Source organism: Marmota flaviventris, chromosome 1 (genome assembly GCF_047511675.1).
Source record: "Marmota flaviventris isolate mMarFla1 chromosome 1, mMarFla1.hap1, whole genome shotgun sequence".
Taxonomy (NCBI): domain Eukaryota; kingdom Metazoa; phylum Chordata; class Mammalia; order Rodentia; family Sciuridae; genus Marmota; species Marmota flaviventris.
The window spans coordinates 151,889,640-151,904,701 of NC_092498.1; positions in this window are offsets into that span (position 1 = coordinate 151,889,640).

Sequence of the window (15,062 nt, forward strand, 5' to 3'; positions counted from 1 at the left end):
ACCCAATATCTCTAGATTTAGCATTCATTAGTCCTTCATGAGATCCCCAATGTATGACCTGTTTTCCTGCAATGGAAACATTTCCTGGATAAGGTGTAGCACCTTTTTAAAAAATGTTTATTTTTTAGTTGTAGTTGGACACAATACCTTTATTTTATTTATTTTCATGTGGTTTTGAGGATTGAACTCAGGGCCTCACACATGCTAGGCAAACACTCTACCCCTGAGCCACAACCCCAGCCACAAGGTGTAACACATTTAATCCATTTTAACATTTTATGTGGAGTGTCCCTGTGATTATGGTGAAAGCATGGAAGTTTGTTTAATGAATATTTAATATTAACTTTTTTGCCCTGGGACGGCTGGGAAGTACCCATGTAGAGGGGCCTATGGGGCACTCGCTCTCCCTCTTTTCTCACAGAGATGGGTCCAATTCCCCCCTTTGCCAGTGTTATAGATCTCCGGAAGCAGTGCACGCCAAATTGGTTCTAAGGGCTGCACAGGTCGGGCTGGGACAAAGCCGGGCTGTGTAAGTACTGCGGTTGTGGGTGGTGCTGCCCCCACCCGCAACACCTCCAAAATGGCAGCATGCCTTCCAGGCCAGACAGCACCAAAGGCTTGCTCTCCCGCCCCCACAGTACCTCCCCCATCACCAAGCGGCTCCCCTTGTCCTATTTTCACCTCTCTGCCACTGAGGTTTATTATAAAATGGACATGTTTTCCCCCTCTCTCCCATGGTGAAGGTAGTCCAGAGAGTACTGGGAGTTCTGGTGGATGAAGGTGGTCTCCTGGGGGCTTGGGGAGTCCGCAGTTGCAGAGGGCTAGTTGGTGACCTTAGACATGAGCTAGGCTCTTCCCTTGGACTCTTGGACCGCCCCAGCTGCAGTGGCACTGCAGCCGCCCTTGGGGATCCTGAAGAGAATACTGAAGAGTGCCCTGTGGCTCTGGAGGCGGGGGTGTGGCAGCTGCCAGGAGTGACCCTAGATGGGGAACCCCAGGTGGGCGAAGGGACGGTATGGAGGTGGAGCTCCATCCCTGCCTTGCCCACCCCAGCCCCCCAGCCCCCCCCCCCAGGATATCCTCCTCCTCGCTTCCCCCATCCCTCCACCCCAGGAGAATCCATAAGTTGGGTTGGATTGCAGGGCCAGTCTCTTTTGCAGGGTCCAATCTGAGCTGCAGTTTCCATCTGGGTCCTATGTCCCCAGGTGCTGGCAGCTTAGAACTGGTGAAGACTCTTTAAAACAAAGCTTCGCCCCAGCAGCTGTGTTGAGGGGCAGGTGGGGGGTGTAAGGCAGGAGGAGTTCAAAGTCAGCCTCAGCTAAAAGCGAGGGAGCTAAGCAACTCAGTGAGATCCTGTTTTTAAATAACATACAAAACAGGGCTGGGGATGTGACTCAGTGCTAGAGTGCCCCTAAATTCAATCCCTGGTACCCTCTGTCAGGTCTGTGGCAATTACTGAGGAACAAAGAACCAAGGAGCCTTAGCATGGGAAAGAAACACCTGTCAATCAGCAGAGTCTTCTGGCCAATCCTGGATTTCATCCAGTTCCACCAACCAACTTTACCGGGATAAGGGACTCTAAAAACACCTTTTCCTGTCCCAAGCCCTTCCCTTCCTGCCATAAGTCCCATAAACTTCCAGTCCCATGGAGCTCCCACGGGTTTTCTCCTCTGACCCTTCTCCTCTTCACTCTGTCTGTCTGTTCAAGTTCTGCCCTGGAGCAACATCTCAAATAAAGCCTCATTCAGCGGCCTTTTAAAATCGATCTCCTTTGGTCAACATCCATTGCTGGACCTCACACCCTCCCCTACCAAACAAAATAAAATAAAAACACAAAGCATTGAGAGGGCCTGCTGGGGGTGTTAACTCCATGTGATTTCTGCCCAGTCCTCTGAATGTCAAAGTGAAGAAATTCAGTGAAGCGTGGTTAAACAGAGGGAGTAACTATGATTCTCTTAAGGCCCTCAAATGCCTCCTCTTCTAATTAGTGATGAATGAATAGATGAAAAAGATTCCCACTTTCCCTATGTACTATCCAGCAAAACCACAGCCAAAGAAATGGGCTCTGCAGACCCAGTGAGGAAAGAACTATAGAAACAAAGAACCAGAAAGAAGCCCAGCTTGTCCCCCCCATGCTCCCCAAAGGGCTCTATTTTTTCTTCCTCAGCCAGAGCTGGAAGTCCAAAGAACAACAACAAAACAAACAAAAATAACAACAACAACAAAAACATGATGGCCAGCAGTGGAGAGAACAGCACAGCCATGATAGAGCTTAAAGGAGCTTAGGGTGCCAGATCCCCTGGGTTGGTTTCTTTGGAACCTACAACAAAGAAACTAAAGAAACACCAATCCACCCTGCCCCCAAGGAAAAGAAAATGAACCACAGTAGATGCATTCCATTCTTCCCCCTTAATAGACTATCTAGTACCACAGATTTTGAACTCAGAGCTCTTCTGCTGAAAGGAAATGATAAAGTTTGGTTTAGTGACACAAGCCTGTCACTGGAGGAAAGATCACTTGTGAGGAATTTGTGACCCAACCACATAGAGACCCCAGTTTACAAACAAGCCAGCATGCCAGCTTAAAGTTCAAAGGAAGATCAGATTGTTTTTAATGACTTGAAGGCTTATTCTGTCATGTATTACTCTTCATCTCTGATCAGTTCTTGGGAGACCCAAAGTATCAGGAGGTGGGGGTGTGGTTATCACTTAATGGTAGAGTACTTGCCTAGCACATGTGAGGCACTGGGTTTGATTTTCAGCACCATGTAAAAATAAATAAGACAAAATTATTGTGTCCATGTGATAGTAGGAGCAAATGTGACTCCATTTTGTTTTATGATTTCATCCTGTAAAACAACCATGCCAAGTAGAAGAGCCATGACTGGGGCAAGATGTTCTTTTCCTTTTGCTATAGAAATCTTTAAGAACACAAAACTACCTAATGGGGTATCGTTTCTGTAACTAGGGTAATGGGGCTCTGTTTCTGTAACTGGGGTGACTGGGCTAACTGTGATTGGTTAGGCTTCCCTCCACTTGACTGCACTCTCCCACTTCTGTAACCTGGTTTGCTTGCATTGCCTAGACCCCCTGAACATCCCTTTTGCAGTTTTCAGGCTTATAAGGAGTGCCCTTGCAATTGTTTGGGGCTGATCAGGAGAACAGCTTTATGTTCTGGTCAGCCGCCACCAGTGTGCTTCAATAAAGGCTTGATTTGATTATATGTGAGTGGTCTGGAAGTCAGTTTATGAAACCCTTGGAGGAAGCTTTAACTATAACATCCATCTCTAACTAAAAATAAATAAATGAATAAATAAATAATTTAAGGTTTGAGGAGGTGGGAGATGGACCCTTAGAGTTGCATAACAGGGGATGGGAAGGTAGCTCAGTGGTACAGCTACCTAAAATAGGCTAGACTTGCATGTCTGGTGGGTTCTGGTTTCAATTCATTCCATTACCAGGATGGATTAAAAAAAAAGTTGTTTTTTTTTTTGTTTTTTTTTTTTTAAGCCTCCTAAGATTTTCAGTGTGGCTTGTGAGGACCACATAGCCCAGTAAGAGCTTTCTTTTACTAGAGGAGTTGAAGATAAAAATTAAGTAAGGAAGAATAAGCCTAAACTCTCAGTAAAATAGAGAGGGAGAAAAAGGGTGAGACGTGAGTGAAAGAAAAAGAGAGAAAGTGAGAAACCAGCCTCTACCTCAGAGCAAAGCCTGTCCAAGGAAGGGGGCGTGACCCTTGTCCTTGGAAAGACCCACAGAGCACTCCTAGGCACATACCCACCCTGCTGAGTTGTTTATCTACAAATAACAGGAGAGATCTGCTGCACCAGGTGTCCCTGACTCAGTCAGGCTAGGTGAGGACCCATAGCAACCCCTAGCAACCACCAATCAGCATGAGACAGGGAAATACCTGGGATGTCAAATGACCCCCCAGTTGTTTATGGTGGTTGATAACATTTTAGGAAACCATGTATTTCAGCACATACTCCCCTTGTGGCTTAAACCAATCAGTTCAAATGAATCCCCCTATTATACTCACCAATCACCCTTACCCAACTTGTCCCTGCCAGTGAATGTGATAATCAATGTTAAGAGTTGTTCTTTGATTTTCCCGCAGTGTGTGATGATTTGGTAAGAGATGCTATGATATATGTGAAGTCCCTGCCTTCCCCAAAGAGTGTACAAAAGTGCTGCAAACCCTGGGCTCGGGGCCTCTCAGTATCACCAGTTGCTGTGTATGCACGGAGGACCGAGCTAGCTCGCAATAAACACCTCTTTGCTGCTTACATCGATCTTGGTCTCTGGTAGTCTTTGGGGGTCCTGAATTTGAGCATAACAAGAGAAATTTCACAAACCACAAAAACCAGTCCACATCTTAGACTGCCTCCTCAAAGTTAAGAGTATAATGCAGCTGGATGCTAGTCATCTCAGCAGCTCAGAAGTGTTGGTAGGAGGAATGGAACCCAGGGGCACTCAATCACTGACCCATATTTCCTGCCCTACTTTTTCTTTTTCTTTTTTTTTTTTTTGGGGGGGGGTGGGTGGTGTGGGGGGGGTGGGTTACCAAGGATTGAACTCAGGGGCCTTGACCATGGAGCCACCTCCCCAGCCCTATTTTTGCATTTTATTAAGACAGGGAGCTGGGCACCTGTAACCCCAGCGACTCTGGAAGCTAAGACAGGAGGATGGCAATTTCAAAGCCAGCCTCAGCAAAAAACGAGGCGCTAAGCAACTCAGTGACACCCTGTCTCTAAATAAAACACAGAATAGGGCCTGCTGGGCCTGAGTTAAATCCTTGGTTAAATCATTCCCAGAAAGAAAGAAAGAAAACAGAGGAAAAGAAAATAGAAACTCACATTCTTGTTAGATTGCTTTCCACCACTCTACTATGTCCCTGCTTTGATGCTGTATTTATAAACAGTGTGTATTGAAATTGTAAACACCGCCCATTCCTACACTTTGCCCCTCCCCCACCGGAACATCCACTTTCTCCCTCTCTTCCTCCCTCCACCCATTTTCTGAAGGAATTACTCTGGGTTTCCTGGTTCAGGACACTGCTGTTCCCTTCTACATCCACCCCAACCTACCCTATCCCACCCTACATTCCAGCTGGATTGGATAGATGTGCCTGTCACCAATACAAAGAAAAAACAACAAGAAAATCTCCTACTCTCTGGCCTGTTCCCCTGGGACCAAACCCAACCCAACCTGGAAAAATGTGACAGCATATGTGCCATATGTCCCATTCCAGGCGGGGTTGAACAGGGGAGCTTAGGTGTCCAGGAGTAGTGGACTGGGAAGACCTTAGAGGGAGGGGCTTTGGTCTGGTGTGGGCATGAAGGCAGGGCATTGAGTACCTGCAGATTTGTTCTGTGATCCATGGAGGATTGACCTAATTTTATCTGTAGACTTACTTGGCACCTAGAGAATCCAGTCTGTGTTTCAAATTTCTGTTTTTATTTATTTAAACCTGGATTTTCATTTCCCCAAAGAAAAGAGTGGAAGAAAGAGAGGGATCTCATGGGAAGAATCTCTAGGATTCACTTCTTCTATTTTGTATTTTCCTTGAAGGTCCTTTAGAGATCCTCCAGTGTGGGAGGTACAGATGTGTCCTACTGCATGTTTGGCAGCTGTGGAGGAAAAAAAAAATCCTGATGCCTCCAACCTGGTCACATATCATGTGATGCCACATTTTTTTTAGAAGAAGAAGAAAGGAGAGCTGAATATTCTGGAACAGAACATTAAGAGCAGTCAAAAATCAGATCGGTGGAACAGTGTATTGAGTCTAGCACCCATGGCCCCAGCTACTCACAAGACATGCTGAGGCACGGGAAACACTTGGGCAACCTAGACAGACCTCACTTTTGAATAGGCAAGCAAAAAGAGAGTTTCCCATGGCAAAGAAAGAAAGGAGAGGAAAGCAAGAAATGTGCCCTACCCCATTAAGAAAGAAATAAAGATACCAAATAAAAGGGAAGAGAATGGAGAAGAGAGGAACCACAGTTAGTTCAAGATGTGTATGGGTTCCATCAGGAAAGTACAAATGGAGCTACCTGGGCAGGTGTGGTGGCATACATCCACAATTCTACCTGTAATCTCAGGGTGAGGTAGGAGGATGGCAAGTTTAATGCCAGCATCAGCGATTTAGGGATATCCTCTCTCAAAATAAATAAAAATGAAGAGGACTGGGGATGTGACCCAGTGGTCAGGCAACCCTGGGAAAGAAATGAAAAGAAAAGAAAGAAGGAAGGAAGGAAGGAAGGAAAGAAGGAAGGAAGGAAGGAAGGAAGGAAGGAAGGGGGAGAGAGGGAGGAACAGACAGGAAGGAGAGAGAGAGAGAGAGAGAGAGAGAGAGAGAGAGAGAGAGAAGGCCATATAAACATATAATCAGTCCCACACTACATAGTTCCCCACCTTAAGCGACGATGCGGGGTGGGAGATAAGAGTAGATTAAAAAAAAAAAAAAAACACCTAAGCAAAAGTGAAGGGAGGGAGGGAGAGAGGAAGAAAGGAGAGAAAGAGGAGAGGGAGAGAGGAGAGAGACAAGGAGACAGAGGAGATGAGTCCAGGGGAGAAGGGTAAGGAAGTATCTCCATAAGATATGAGAAAGGGAGGGAGGGAGGGAGGGAGGGAGGGAGGAAGGAAGGAAGGAAGGAAGGGGATACAGAAGTAGTTAAAAAAGGAAAAAAACAACAAACACACAAAAGAAATACCCAGGAACGCCCCCTGTGGCTTTGAGGTTCCATCCCAAGTACTGCCCACCCTAAAAAGAAAGGTCCAGAGGCAGGAAAGTAATGATTTAATGTATCTGATTAAAAATGAATAAAAGGAAAGACAGTGGAAGGGATCTGAAATAATTATCCTATGTAAAAATAAGAATGGGAAATACTTGTACAATCATTCTAAATCAAGCTATAACTAAAAAGTACCTTTAAAAATGAGTATGAAAAGACCTGGGAGAGGAGGGAGGGAAGAGAGAAAGAAAAAAAGATAGGAGGAGGAGAAGAAGACAGACAGATGGAAAAGGAGAAGAAAAAGGAAGTTCAAGCCGGGACAATTGGTGGACCTCTCTCCCAGGAGGAAAAATGTGCCCCAGAGCCTGGAGGGAAGAGGGGCACCTGCTCTGGCCAGGGCCGCTCTCTTCTTCCAGCCTCATTGGCAGGGAAGGCGAGGGCCAAGACATGGAGAACCCAGCTGCTCTCCTCCCCTCCCCAGACTTGGTCCCAGCCAGGGAATCTGCCAGGCCCCTCCGGGTGGGGACAGGGGTGCACCCCTCAAACACCAGCCAGGGGGACCAAGGGCAGTGTGTAAAGACAGTTGGAAGCGCTGGCAATGAGCACAGGCGGCAAAAGAGAGACAAAGTCAGACAGACAGACAGACACACACACACCCTTGTGGGGAGGGATAACTTTCAATAGATAACAGTGAGAGAGGTGCTCTGCTACCTACTAAATCCCTACACAGAAGCAGGTTTAGAGCCAGGTTCCCCACAAGCTTGCAAAGAATGACTCTGGCGAGAGCAGCCGCATCCTGTTTCCAAGGAGGAAGGGCTTTCTGCAGCACCCTACACAGGTCCCCCATTATCAAGCATTCCCGGGTGCCTCCTTCCAGGCTACCAGCCCCACTCTGGCAGGGCAGGCAGGCTGTGGTGGCCACAGGAGCCCCAGGGGTGGGGGCGCACAAGTCAGTGGCCTGCAGGCAGCAGGAGCAGGGAAAGGAGACCAATGGTGATCAGGACACAGAGCGGTGCTTTCTCTAACATGCACTTCTCCCAGCAAGTGGCGCCGGAGGCCGGCCGTGGAGAAAAGCCTCAGAGGAATGACCTTCTGGGAGGGTAAGTGCAACTCCCAGGCGATTGTGTTCTGCAAGTCACATCAATTCTTGCAGCTAGCTGCATGTTTTGTGGATGCAGGAGCCAAGTGATCCCCCGCAGAATCGTTCTTTGTGTGTGGGGAGAGGCCGAAGGTCCCCACCACATCCCTTCCTGGCATGGCACTGGATCTTCCTCCTCTTGAGTGGGGAGGGAGAGCTTGTTTCCTGGATGGCCAGCAGACAAGGCATACAGAACAGAACCCAGTGGTGATGGGAAGGTTTCACAACTGTGCACGCCCGGCACCACAATCCAGCGGCCTGGAATGGCTCCACAGGCTCCCGGGTGTTCCCACCTCCCCATGGCGTTGGAGTTGAGGTCATCCCGGGCCCTTCCCCTGCAGTACTACCCGTTCGCTACAGGAAGACCCAGGCACAGTGGGCAGTGCGTCGGGCGGCCAGCAAGTTTCCACGTGGAACACCCGACAACCCTAACTGTGCCAAGGGGATGGGGGCCTGTACCACCACCACCGAGTCACACCACACCCCCATCTCCCACTGACCCCCTCACGTATGCCACTGGACCCGGGGTTTGCACCCAGACTCTATGGCATGGGGAGGGCACCATAGCCGGGACAGCAAAGCCAGAGATAGCAGGAATGGATTGCCCCACACTAGGAGACAAGCTGGAACTGCCTGGCGGCTGTGGCTCCAGACTGGAACTGGCCGCGAGCCACTCACAGTGGGCGAGGGGCAACGGGTCCGCTACCTCGGTGTGTGATTAAGACATGACGGCCATCAGGGGTTTCTGGGTCTAGATTTGTGTACTGTTGAAGGGCCTTGGTTAGTCTATCCAGGAATTCTGAAGGTGTTTCTTCCTTCCTTTGAATGACCTCCTGCACCTTTTGAAAATTAACAGCCTTGCAGGTGGCCTTTTTCAGGCCCGCCAAGAGGCAGGATGTAAAAAGGTCACGAGACTGTAAGCCTCCAGGGGTGTTGTAATCCCATAGGGGATCCTGCTCTGGGACAGCATGAGGGCCCGTGGGGTGGTTGGGATTGGTCCTATGATTTTCATCAGCATGGGCTTGGGCTAGCTCCCAGACCCGTTGCCTTTCCTCGGGGAGAAGTGTATTGGCCAAGAGCATGTAGATGTCATGATGAGTGAGGCTATATGCTTGCAGGACCCATTGAAATTCCCGAATGTAAGTGGTGGGGTCAGTGGTGAATGAGCCTAACTTCCTCTCTAGCTGAGTAATGTCTGACATGGAGAAGGGCACGTGGACTCTGATGACACCCTCGGAGCAGCTACCTCACGAAGGGGTGCGATTGTCTTGGGGGTGGGAAGGAGTCCCTTAGACCTGGTAACAGGAGGACTGAAAGAGGCAGGCGGCGGACAGGAAGGAGAGGGAGGGAAAGGGAGTGTCTCTGCGGAGGAGGAGGTGGAGCAGGCAGAAGAGGGCGGAGGGTAGGGGGATGAAACGGAAGGCTGAGGATCCGTGGAATCAGGCAGAGGAAGAGGAGGGTATAGCGGGAGAGAAGGGGCGGATGGGGCTGGGGGATAAGGTGGGGGTTCATCTGCTGGGTCGAATGAGGAAGAATCTGCGAAGTCAGGAGTAGAAGTAGGGGAAGAGAGGGGTTTGCAAGCAAGGAGGACCTGAGAGGGAGAGCAGGAGGAGCAGAGAGCAGGGTGCTGTGCGAGAAGGCTAAAACCTTCAACGCAGGGAATCTCCCTCCACTTTTCAGATGCCTGCAATAGTTAAAAAGGTCCTGGAGGAGGTTTGGATCTAAGGAGCCTTCTGGAGGCCAATGATTGCCATTATCCAGTGGATATGTAGGCCTATCTTGGGTACAGAATTTGATTAGAAGTTTGGGCTTGATGTCTGGTGTGAGGGAGAGTGTGGCCAGATTTTTTATTAAACATTTGAAAGGTGAGGGTTCAGGTACAGATGAAGAGGTGCCAATAGTCACAGGGAGAGATGGAAGAGAGAGAAAGAGAGAGAGAGAGAGAATAAGAGTAAGCGAGAGAGACAAAGAGAAAACCTGGGCTGGAACGGTTTCCTGGAAGCTCAGGGTGAACGGGGGTCAAGTGGGCGTCCCCAAAATGACAAGCCATCACGAGGAATTACAGAGGGCACTACCTGGTCGTCACCAGTGAAGTGTGATCTGTGAGACCCAATGGGGTCGGAGCCACGGGCAACCTGATGTCAGGAAAGTTTTTGACCGCAGCGGAAGAAGTCAGTAATGAAAACAGAACTCCGGCTCTGGCAGAATGCAGTTCCAGGCCGGGAGTTCAGTTTCCCTGAGCAGAAAAGCAGCTTCAGCCAGACACAGCAGCCCCGCAGGAAACAGCAGCTCTAGCCGACAGAGGCAGCGGAGGAGGAAAAAAAACACAGAGCCACTCGTGTAAACTCAGAAGCCTCACGCCCCAAAGGGAAACGGATCGCCAGAGGGTCCACTGCGGCCGGTAAAGGTCTTAGTGGGGTAGATTCCCTCCTCCCTACCGGGCATCTCGAGTGTGCCGAACGATCACAGTCACAAAACTAGCGTAAGCCCGAAGGGAGTTGGCGAGCCGGGGTTAGGGGAAACTTACCTAAGCCAGATCAGTGGTGAGTGCAGGGAGCTGGCGTCTGAAAAGAGCGGACCAGGGTGGAGTGTCTCGGCGGAGCGGGGGACGGGGCTCTTGTTGGAAAGAGCTCACCAGTATCCTCACACAGGGCACCAGAATGAAAGAATTCCCCACGCAAAGACACTTCGCCAGGAGAATTCCAATTTTATTGCAAAAAGCTGTGTGCTTATATAGAACTAAGGGGGAGATGGTAGGGCTTAGATAAATGGCAGGCAACCCATTTATTGGCAAGTTCTTCCAGATATCAGCTCAGGAGCCCAGGAATTAGTTCTCATTGGAGCTAAGGTTCCCCGCCAGCGAGATTTGAAATTGGCGCCAGTGGGAGAGTTCACACAGGCGGGAACTTTTCACACCACTGCAGAAAAGAAGAAGGTAGGAAGAAGAGGTCCTTAGGCGCCATGTTGGGGTTTTTTCTCTGGGGTATGGCTGCCATTTATACTTTTCCCAACAAGGATCAAACCCAGGGCCTCACATGTGCTAGGCAAGTGCTTTATGCAAAGGCTGCTCCAGGAGGTTAGCCTGTAGAAACATTCCAAATAAGTCTTTGTCCCAGAATGGTAGGGAAAATGGAAGTGAGGGTGGACCCAAATGGAAGTTATAGGAATGTTTAAACTCAAGGGCTAAAAAGGACACAGCCAATTAGAAGGTTATGGGCTGAACCTATACCTTTGGTACTTTTCCAATATTTGTTTGCCACAGATTGTAACCAGCAGTCTTGGTGCTAGGCTAGTATATCTAAGTGGAAACCTGCTATCAGGTTTCCTTTAACCTTTTTAGAGTTGCCTTTACTTCTCACTCAAATAAATCTTACTGCTTTCACTACCTCCTGCCATGGTTATCCATGGATTTCATTGTTCAAATTTATGAGACAAAAACTCAGAAAGACATTGGTGGTGAGCTGCTGGGGTCTGCCAATAAGAGCTGCAATGCTATTAACTTAAAGGAATCCCTGTATCTATCACAACCCTGTTCTCAAACTAGTCTATAAAGAGGAAAAAAAAAGTAGACAAGCCCATCACTCAGCCTCTCAGAACAAATATTTCTCCTGCACAGAATACACAGAAGCTCAGCCTATCCCTGCCACAATTACCTTCACAGCGTTGTGCCATGGGCAGGAACTTTGGAACCAGACTTCTGAAGAACCCCAGTGGCAAGGTGATGCTTCATGGCTCACAGGAAGCTGGGGGAGGGAGAGTGGCTGGGGGGGGAAGGGGGGGCGGCGAGTGTCAGTGGAGAAGCAGAGATGGAGCACAACCCATCTGATGGTGGCTTAGTGACCACCACCCCTATGCTTTCCCAAAATCACCTGATAGGAAAATAGCTGCAACACTGTACCAACACTGTATAAGCCACGTTTCCCAGCGCTCCTTGCTGTGGGAAGTTGCAGCTTTCACTCCTCAGGCTCCAGTGGGTCTGGGGAACATAGTTTTAGCATGCCCTACCCAACACAGGTGTGCTTGTCCAGAAGCGTCTGGGGACAGTGACAAAGCTCAACCTCAACATGGCCTACAGGCAAAGGGTCACAGACAGCAGGGTGGCCTGGAGTTTAATGTACTTTCTTGCTCCTGTCCAGAAAGAAGTCTTTGGCACAAACTCGGCTACCGTACAGCACGACTCTCGCTTTGGAGTCCAGCACAACCTCTCTGTCCACGTTGGAGTAAGAGCGCCTACGACTGCTCACGCAGCTCACCAGTGCTGGTTACAGAAGGCGTCGTCACTACGTGCCAGGCACCGCAATGACCAGCGCTAGCCGTGCCCCCTGATGACGCCACCTGCGCGCGCTGAGGTCCCAGCTCACCGCGCCTGCATCCGCACATCCTGGCTTCCCTCACTGCGCTTGGGTCAGTGCTTCCTGGCTTCCCGGGAGGTGGTGGTGGGTACTCTCCGCTCCTCGGGGGCGAGGCGTAGGTGAGCCTGCTTGGCCAAGGGCAGCAGAAACGTGTTTTTGTCTTGTACCAGGAGCGTCGGGGTAAAAACCCAGCTGATCTCTGGATATCCAAGAATCGGAGCGTGGCCCGGAGGCCTCCACTGTCCTTTTCTCTGTCCCTGGTGGCTACTAGGTTTTGTAAAATAGAGGAAGCGTGAGTGGGTGGAGGAAGCTCACAGTAAAAGGAATGTACTATTTTTAAGTGGCTAATGTAATAATGGGAATCGCTTGGTTTCGCTTCCTAGCTGGCAGTCATCACAGTCTTTGTTCAGGGTAAGTTCCATTGACATGAAAATGCCCGCCACTGAGGACTTATTGCCCTGTCAAACTCCCTCGTGAAGGTTTGGCATTCTAAAATGACCAATGAGGATGAAGTGGTCAGTATTCTAATTTGACTTTGTAAAGTAAACAATGGGGGAAATTGGACACTGTTTTTATCATGTGTTATAAAGATAATCAGTGGGAACAAATGGTGTAAGGTCTTCAATCAGGTCCATATAGGTAAGTGAATGCCTCAGAGCCCAGCTTGTAAGATTCATTTGCAGACGTGGGGGTCTTGAGCTTCTCTCTCTTGCTGGGCCCATTCCAGTCTACCCTACAGAACGTTTTTTTTTCACCTTCACCTCCAATAATTCTATACTTTGGGTCTGGAGCTATAGCTCAGTAGAGCACTTGCCTAGCACCTGTGATGCACTGGGTTCGATTTCTCAACACTGCATATAAATAAATATCCATTGACATATTTAAAAAGCAATTCCATACTTTGCCTGTTATTTCTGTGTTTTTTGCTCATCAAGGACTTGGACCCCAAGTTGTGCCCCAACTATAAGGGTATCTGAGCACTGTGTTTAGAATATGCATCTTGTTGTAAACTGTGGGCCAAAAGGCGGAGGCAAGAACCAAAATTTAAAGGCAAAAATAATGAGGATTACATCTGCTATTTTAAAATAGTAAACCTTGGCCACCATGGTTAAAAACAAGAGTGACATCAATCTGAGGTTGCCATACAATTGTTGGTCAGATCCTCATAGAAGCACTTTTTGTATAAAGTTGTGATGGTCTCTGTGCAAGTTGTGATTATGGCAGTGTATTTTTTGATGGTTACTAACAAGTAACTATTGCCCCCTCTTCATCAGTATTCAGTTATAGCCAGTCTGAACTATAAGTCAGGGATGAGGAGGCAGGAATTAGGGGCTATGGTCCTCCCTCAGATTCATGGCCATCTTAACAGACTGCAGATGTAGGAAGAGAGGTATACCACTGAGGCTGGTTTAAAAATACTTTTGTTTTTGCTGTATTAAAAATCCCACCAACTGGCCACTGCACTGTTGCCAGCCCTAGTACTGAGCCCTGCTTTCCACCCCTTCACCTGGCATGCACAGGCAGTTGGGCTTGACACTGGCACCTGCTCAAGGTGGCAGCTGCAACAGCACTGGACAGGTAGGAAGCACCTGAACCTGGTATCTGTGACTAAGCTCTAGTGTTGTGTATTCTGGGAAGGAATATAAGAACAATACCAATAAGCAGAATCAGTAGAAAGCCATGGGAAACTAAGTTGAAAGCATTTCTGCCAAGCTGGCTGCCGTATGCCAGCTTGCCCAATTCCTGAAATTTACCCATTGTCTTCTTATTTTTGCTATTCCTACTCTCCTTCAGAGAGAAATGGGTGCAAACCTCCCCAACCCTACCTGTCTCAGACCCCAGGTGTTCCAGCTTCTCAGTGCTTTAAAGTATTTATGCCTCTCAGTATCTATTTTATTCAGCAAAGGGCAGTGGTTCTGCATTTTATGCTTTTCTTTACAACTGGCGCCTGTCCCCTGAGGTTCCTAAATGTGGTTAACCATCCCTGGCTTTCTAAACCCTCTGGGTGGGGGGGAGGGGTCGCAGCTCTGGCTATCACTGGTCTTTGGCAGGAAGGTTCTAGAATCCACACTTAACCCTGTGCTCTCTCTGTTGGATGTTTGCTCAACTCTTAGCATCCAGGCTCTGCTGTCCCCATCAGTTCTCTGTGGAGTCTGGATGGCTGTCTGCAGTCAGGATGGCATGAGACTGCTTAGTTAGCATGTGGAGGAAGAACACCAGGAAAGACGGGAAGAGCTAGTGGGTTTCAAGAGATGTCATTTGTCCTCCAGCCTTCTCTCCAGTATTTTCTACATCTTAACCTCAAATTTCAGGTCTTCCTCCGGGTACTTTTTCTTGCCCTCAGCTCAGTGGAGAGGTACCAAGGAGTGTTTAGGTCAAGATTTCTGCAGTAACTTCACAGGTACATCCCTCTTCCTCCATCCCTGTCTACACACAGCTCAAGGAAACTTTCACCCAGTCACTGTGACCTCAGACCTCAGTCATGCTGCAGGGAAAAAAATGCTCATTAGTATTAGAGTAGATATGTCACATGTGCTGAAGCTGCTGCACAGAAATGAAGTCACCTTTTTCCTGATGTCACTCCTACTTTTTGTGAGGGTCCAGCTCCCCCAGCTGTCTTGCACAGTAGCATGAGAAAAGCTGAGAGCCTGAGTCCTGACTACCCTGCTCCAACTCTTCCACCAGCGAGTTGAGGTAAAGATTGGTAGTGGGTAAAATTTCACATTCAAAAATCCTTTTTGCCGCAGTCTGGCTGGGCACAAATCACGAGCCACTGAAGCAGGAACAAACTTTATTTCTGAACTCCACCAGCAAACTCCACCACGCTCCCCGGGAATTC